Source organism: Carassius auratus, unplaced genomic scaffold (genome assembly GCF_003368295.1).
Source record: "Carassius auratus strain Wakin unplaced genomic scaffold, ASM336829v1 scaf_tig00039411, whole genome shotgun sequence".
Taxonomy (NCBI): Eukaryota; Metazoa; Chordata; class Actinopteri; order Cypriniformes; family Cyprinidae; genus Carassius; species Carassius auratus.
Window position 1 is genome coordinate 27877 of NW_020526512.1, and position 8313 is coordinate 36189.

Consider the following 8313-nt stretch of genomic DNA (forward strand, 5'->3'; position numbering starts at 1 on the left):
TTGCAGAACATTTTGTGTGCTCTGCAAAACAGTGTTTAATAAGAATCAGGTGCACAGGCACAATGATCAACAAACAGAGCCACATGGTATTTTAAGGGCAAACCACACACAAGCTTATTGTTCCTCACATCCTCCAAAATGTTCAAAACAACAGTTCTGTGAAGAATTAAATATTGCCAGTAAAGGCCAAGGTTTAAGAGAGTTTTGGCAGTGTGGCAGTGTATGAGCCAGTTTCTGTCTGTGCTATATGCTGCTCTTGGACCCGATGACTGCTTAGCTCTCTGTGAACCGGGTGAGCATGATGCATTTCTCTGCCTCTAGGGCGACTCACCAGTGCATCACAGGGCAATCACTCCAATCAACGTCTGCCTTGATGGATGCCAAATCAAACTATAGTGGATGCCTTAAATTAAGCATACATACTGTAAGAGAAAGACTCCAACCAAAGAAGCTTTAGGTATAATTTTGGTAACAAAATAAATTATCTGTCGCTTTATATCCAGAAGAGTTATTGAGGTATTTTTCATTCATAAAGCCCCCAAAATAGAGAGTACTAGAGTACTATAGCACAAATGTCTATCCTTTTTATAGATATAAAAAAATAAGTGGAGCCAGACGGTATGGAATTTATGACTGTCTTTGCTTATTTTAATTTCTATAACAAGGATGATAATATTTTGATTAATCATTTGTATGTGTATATATATATATGTGTGTGTGTGTATATATATATATATATATATATATATATATATATATATATATATATATAGGCTACTAGGGGTGTAACGGTTCACAAAATTCATGGTTCGGTTCGATACGATACACTGATGTCACGGTTCGGTTCGGTTCGGTACGTTTTAGATACAGCAAAATGTAAAAACATCTCAACTTTTCAGAATGCCGCAAGCGCACCGCGGGTCATGTGACAAGAACTAACCAATCAGCTTCATCCTTTCCCGTAACAAAGTTGAAAGCTCAGCCAAGATGAAGGAACAGCTGATCATAGTTGTATATGGATTGCAATTTTGAAATAAATTTAGTAGCAGAGCTACTGCAAGCGATTTTTAGAGCTGTAAATCCATTTATCCTTCGCTGAAATTTCCGGGTCTTCATGGAGAGAGCACGTCATTGTTGCTTAGTGAAGACAGACGCCTCATGAGCGCTTCTGCCCGAGCGCTTTGGAAAGGAGGAGAAAGACGCGCCTAGCGTTTTTAGGCGCGATATGTGAACGGCCCCTAAGGCGCTCGCTCACTCAGCACGCGCTGAAGGCCTCGTTGCAAAATGTCGAATGCATTTAACAGACCAGAAATAGAAGATCCTCCAATAACCAACAGGTCTGGTGTTTGGGTACACTTTGGATTCCCTGTAAGCTATAATGGTGTACCGGTGTCTAAATGCTGCAGGGATAGTTTGTTGCGTGTATGTTTCTCCTTTTTTTAGTCTTTTCCCAGATACTGACACAATAAGGTAATGTCGCCGTAAATGAGTTGACATGTTTCAAGTATTCCCGCTGGTGTAGCAGATGCGACATACTGTTGTTTTTTTATCCACCACTCTCTTGCCATCACCATTATAGCTTAAAGTGCACCCAAACACCAGACCTGTTGGTTATTGGAGGATCTTCTATTTCCGGTCTGTTAAACGCATTGGCCATTTTGCAACGAGCCTTCAGCGCGTGCCTGACTGAGTAGCCTAACATAAACATGTAAGTTGTTTTTTTAAAGACATATAAAGTGTTTTTTTTCTTCTTCGGGAGTGTCAGGGGCGTTGCCTGTTACGTCGTTCGGGTTATTGGGCTACCTTGTTGAACGCATATCATTATATTTCTCTTTTTTTTTTTTTTAAATATAATTAATTAGTCCAACGAACCGTTCGGTATACATAATGCGTATCGCGTACCGAACCAAAAGCCTCATACCGAACGGTTCAATACGAATACGCGTATCGTTACACCCCTAATATATACACATATATATATATATATATATATATATATATATATATATATATATATATATATACATACATACATACATACATACATACATACATACATACATACATACATACATACATACATACATACATACATATATATATACATACATACATACATACATACATACATACATACATACATACATACATACATACATACATACATACATACATACATACATACATACATACATACATACATACATATATATATATATATATATATATATATATATATATATATATATATATATATATATATATATATATTTCAAGATTTCAAGATTTATTATTTTTTATAAGATTTATATTTACTATTATATACTGTATAATAAATATTAAAATATTTGAGTGAATTTTATTAAATATGTTATATATAATGATTATTATAATATTTTATATTAATAATGATTATCATTGTTTAAGTTAAATTATTTTAGTGGCAGTACGTAAATGAAATTGTGTAATAATATTAATATAGATTTTTTTTTAGATATAATGTCTTATCAGTGGGTCTCAGTAAGTGTCTGCACTCATACAGTTTATGAATTTAATTTTAAACGCACATAAAGGATGGCAGTTTAGTGTGAACAATACACAACAACTATAACTATGGCCCATAAAAACACAGAGTGCAAAGTTGTTGTTTCAAACTCCACCTCTTTGTTTATTAAAATATATTTGTTATGCCGTATAAATATTTCACTTGCTCTGCATATTAGCCACAGGATGGTTTTGTTTACATAGCAGCATGTAGGCTCATCACCAAAAACATGATGCATATTAAAAAAGCTCATGTTACTCTAAACCAGACACACAGTGGTATTTTCAGACATATGGTCAATGTAAATCAATATAAGGTAATGCATAGGCAGATTCATGACATTTACCACCGCATCAGTTCCCTTTGAATGTGGTTGCTTGACAAAATCATTTTCAGATGAAAGCTTGTCTTATAGTAGATAGAATCATCATTTTTACTGTCAGATTCTTAAAAATATTCTCAAATAGTACTGTACAAGTAGAAAATAGGAAAGCATTGTTTACATCAAACATGGTGGAACTATTCTCAGTGGTATTTTGCTAATTGAGCTTTGCATTTATATACCTTGCATTAAATAATAATGATGATAAGTACTTCATTAATAAAATACTGACTCAGAAAGTGCTTACTGGATAAAGCCACAGCTCTTGAACAACGTCCATCTTCCCACCGGGAAATGAAGTAGCACAATATTAGTCATTAGTCCTTTCCCAAAATCAGTTGACCAGTTTGCTTCACTTAAAGACTCTAGTTTAAATGGGTAATATGATCCTCAAAATGAAAAGCTTTCTCATTAACTAACAGAGGGAACGGGTTCAATTGAATTCCATGCAGAGTGAACAGGTTCACATGTTTCAGCTGCTTCAGCAGATCAGAAATATCCTACAAATTCAGAGATTTGGCGCGCTGTATTGAAGAGTATACAAAAACTGTATACCAACTATACATTACGTTTGTTTTTCATGCATCCAAACAGAGGGTAAACACTACTGCTGTGCTGATAAAATAATTCAGCCTGTTTGTTCACAAGCTTCTACAGAAGTCGTTTATAAGTGAGAGGTCAGCGGAGAGCCCTTTCTGAGATTAAATCTTTGCACCTTGACAGATTTTCATCTTCTGACTACTAACAGCCAGACTAGATAATAGTCTTCTGAACTCTATATTACTGGAGTCATGCAATGGCTAATTTCAGAGGTAATGTATTAGTCAATCAGTGGTTCAGAACAGGTGGATCATAACCCAAAAAGGGTTGCAAGTCTCTTTGAAACAAAAATAAAATCAGAAAATGCAACTAACCGTATTTTCTAAGCATAGTTAAGATAAATAAGATTATCACATTTTGTGGTTCTTATGTGATGGTGTTCCTGTGGCTCAGTGGTAGAGCATTGTGTTAACAGTGCAAAAGGTCATGGGTTCAATTCCCAGGGGAACACACATACTGGTTAAAAAAAACATATATATCCTGAATGCACTGTAAGTTGCTTTGGATAAAAATGTCTGATAAATGTAACATACATTTGGTTGTAGACTTCAAGGACCATAAATTGACATTACAAGTTAGACAGATTCCCTCATACATATCATATACGATGTCTCTTGCAAAATAATAAACATGGTTTGTGCCAAACACAATATTTGTGAAGTTAATTATTGATGTAATAAAATAAATAATAACAGAGTTAAAACAAATAATAAAATCGAACACTACATGCTTTATTAAAAAATACATACAAATACAATACATAGAGCTAACAATTTTTAGGAGTATAAAATACTGCAGGAGAGAACAAAAATCAGCAAGAGTCACTTAGAATAGAATATTATCATTATTATTATTCAAATATTATCTGCTTAGTAACAGTAACAGTTCTTAGCAAAGATGGGGACTGGACAGTCATAATAAGGATAACAAGAGATAACCTCTTGAGGACGGGACGACATTTGTCTGGGACGTTTGGCAAGTTATACAGGTTTGGAAGGGCATGAGGAGGAGAACATGATGACAGAATTTAAATTTTAGGGTGACCTAACAGAGAGACATTTTACACATATTCCTATGAACAGATCTCGGTTTGCCACTAAAATTATGATCTTGATGCAAAACCAGCTGAAAACCACTGCTGCAGAGCTTCCAGAGATGTGTGCTTGTGACTTTATTCGATCTCATGAATATGACTTGACAGAAAACATCAGGGTTTTTGTATTACAAACCCATTTCCGTATGTGCATGAGGTCTGCTGGTGTCATTTCCCTGATTTTGCATTAGTGTGAGCATGAAAAGTGCTGGCCCCAGAAACACTCCTCTGTGAGCCGTCCAGCTTGACCCCTATTAGAGGGCTGTCAGTTGAAGAGCAGATGGTACCCACTCTCTCTTTCTCACAGCACCAAAGGGGGGTGGCCATGGCAACCGATATATAATGGCTACCCCTCAAGTGGTGGAATCACTTGTTCTAATTTGTTAAGTACCACTTCAGCGAATCTGATTTAATCACTAAGTTCAGGTCTTCACACAACTGACATCAAATAAAACACTGCAGGTGTCCATGGAAGACAGTAAATCTGATCCCCTGGTCTCAGTTCTTATGCCTATTAACTAATTGAACATAGGATAACACCAAATTCAGTTTTACAGACATGAAAAGAAACATTTGTCACTCACAAAAAATAAAAATATCAATGATCTTGGATGCAAAATGGCCCTGTTTTTAATATTTTATATATATATATATAATGTAATACTCATTAAAAAGTTCACAATATTAAACACCTAAACAGAATGGTGCACTTATTTAATTATTTAACAATTAACATTGAATTAATTAGCCAATGAAGACCCAAAGAGCAGTACTATATACTCTGGAAAAGCTATGACTGTCCTGCAAAACGCATCTCCCATCTGAATGGAAAGTAAAATCCCAGCAGAGAGTGTCCAACATAGACAAATATAGAGTTCAACCCTGCAAGCAGATGCACAGTAAACTTTTCTGGATTGGGTTGAATGATAAAATGATGCTTTAAAGGAATAGTTCGCCCAAAAATGAAAAAGTAAAAAATGACCCTTAGAGGTGCACTGTGCTATTGAAAAACTAAATAATGGATGGACATATAGTAGTTGCTTAGACGAAGCCAATAAGAAGCATAAGTATCCAAAGTGAAGGCTTGGCACCTGCTCAGTAATGTCAATAAGTCATGTGCCTCTGTGTTTCTAAGTGCCAGGATGCTCAATGGAATTTTATCTAATGTAAAATGGCTGTGTCCCAGAGCATCGTTTATGTCAGCTGAAGTCAAGCCAAAAAATCCTCTTGGCTGGGAGTTAATTACTTTTAGGAATAAAAACAGACGTACACAGGGGCACAATAAGCTGGTATGATGAACTGCCCATAAAAATTCAAGAAAGTATGTATGCCTGTACTTAAACACATAGATCACATACAGCAGAGGCAAGATAAGGTCAAATTTAATGTAAAAACCTTTACGCAGGTCTCATATAGAAAAAAAAAAACAGTTTCCCAGTTTAAATATTCACAAAACAGTCTAAAGTGTTAACTAAAATCATTAAAATTTGTTTCCATTAATTGTAAAATTAAATACAATTTTCTAAAATATTAAATAAAAAACTTTAAATAAAAATGAACTGAAATAAAATTCTGTTAAAGTTGAAGAACTAAAATGACTAAAACTGAAAAAATAAATAGAAATATAAAAAATAATAAAACTTACATAAGCACCCAAAATTCTGAATCTTAAAATAAAATCTAATAATAATATATAAATAATATAGTATATATACCACAGTATATAAATAATGATAGTATTAATAATTTATTTTAATCATTTTTTTTTGGCTTATATGGCTTATAACAAACATCAAAATCCCTTCTTTTTGCATGTAGAGATCAACAATTGTATGATGCCTACTGAACATTTCAGTTACATGCCATTATTTATGCCGAGGTGTTAGATGACAAATAATTTAATGTGCACCGTTCTGAAGATGTAGGGCTGACATCATCCTGCTCAATTTCACAACAGGCGGATGAGATAAGCCAGAGTTTGGCAAGATATATGGTTGGTAAAAATAATACTGCTCACTCTCTCTTGGCTGTAAAGAAGAGTGATCTAGTTGGACAGTGCATGTATCACCCGCCGCGTCTCACTCTTGTGCCAGTGGGGGTGATTATTTAAAGGACGTTCTGTCGTTAGAGGTAAGTAAACGTGTGTTTTAGCAGCCTCTGATTTGTGCCTGCTGGAGACTCATACCTTCTCTTGTGGATGGAGAAGTAGCTGGATTTTAGAGGGTCAGGAAGCACTTACCAAAGGTTTTTATTGACAGGTATAAATCCTTTGTCTCTTGTGCACTTAGAAAGGATGGCTGCAGAGATTCCCCGAGGATCTGAATAAAACAGATTTTAAATCAATGCAGACCTGTAGAGCAAGCACTATCAGACAACCCCAAATGCAGCACCGCCATAAAGAATCACACAGCCGATGCTCCCAGGAGGTGAAGCCCCTCAAACTAACACATGCAACACAGATCCATCTCCTCACGCCTGCTGCAAAAGCTTTTTAACACCCCAGGTAATTGGGTATAAATGTAAGTAATCGATATCACCATACTTTCCCAATTTACTGATAAAAAAGAACTGCAAACATTCTGTATTACAAGTTTTCTTAAATATGCAAATTAGGCATTAATTCAAAATGCGCAAATCTGCATACATTTCAGAAACAGAAATCATTGGATAAAGCCAGGTTCAAACAGTATCATCAGTATCACAGTATCAAAGTATCATTGTTAAAACAGGCTCATTTAAGAAAACACTGTGCCATCCGAACCTGCTTGTGTGAGGATATCCATCATTTGTATAGATGACAGAATCAATGGTGTGGAAATAGCCTGACTGGCTCTAGATTGAGTCTCCAGGCTATGCAGGCAGGATGTGGGACACTCATTGGTATGTGGGGCAATCGCTCAATTTCAATCTCAAACAGTGGTGTAGTAATCGTTGAACTTTAATTAACTCAGGCTTCTTGTTTATTGTGATTGCGAAGCACAAACAGCGTCAGATCATCCCACAATCCGACAAAGGTCTCATGCAAACGATGACAAGACAAACCATCTCCCTCTAGACGCGCACAGTTGTATGACTGTTGATGTGGTGGGAGGTAATTTTTGTTTAAGCAGGATAACGTGTGTGAAGAGCGCATTAACAGCACAAGAGGCTGTTCAAGATGAGCTCTCCAGAGATGTCAATGATAATTGATTGTTTGCCTGTGCTATGAGCTGCGCAGTATTTATCGTAAAGCATGAAGCCTGTAGCGGTCTTTTTGTTCACCTGATTCCTTATATGCTCTCTGGTCCAATCCACAATCCATATTTTCACTGATGTCAGAATAGGGAAAGGATTTTAGAAGAAAGGAATACGACATTTCAACAGATGCTTTACAGCATATTCAAATAAGGACTGTTTCCAAACAGCTTGCTATTCTATAAATCCTCGAAAACATGCTTATCACTAAATCTGAATTAAAAAAGGAGAATTTATTGAAATAGTATGCAAGTACTATATCATAAATAAACCATCTTTGTGGTGCATAATCAGAGGCTGAGGCAGTGTGTGAACAGCAGTGGCATAATTTTTTGCTGTTGGCTAGTTTATTTTATCATGCTGTGCCTCTAGGTAAAGTGAAATAGATCTCTGTTCATTTGTTTCAGCACCCCGAGCAGTGTGGACCCATAATGCTGGCCAATATGATTGAACATACAG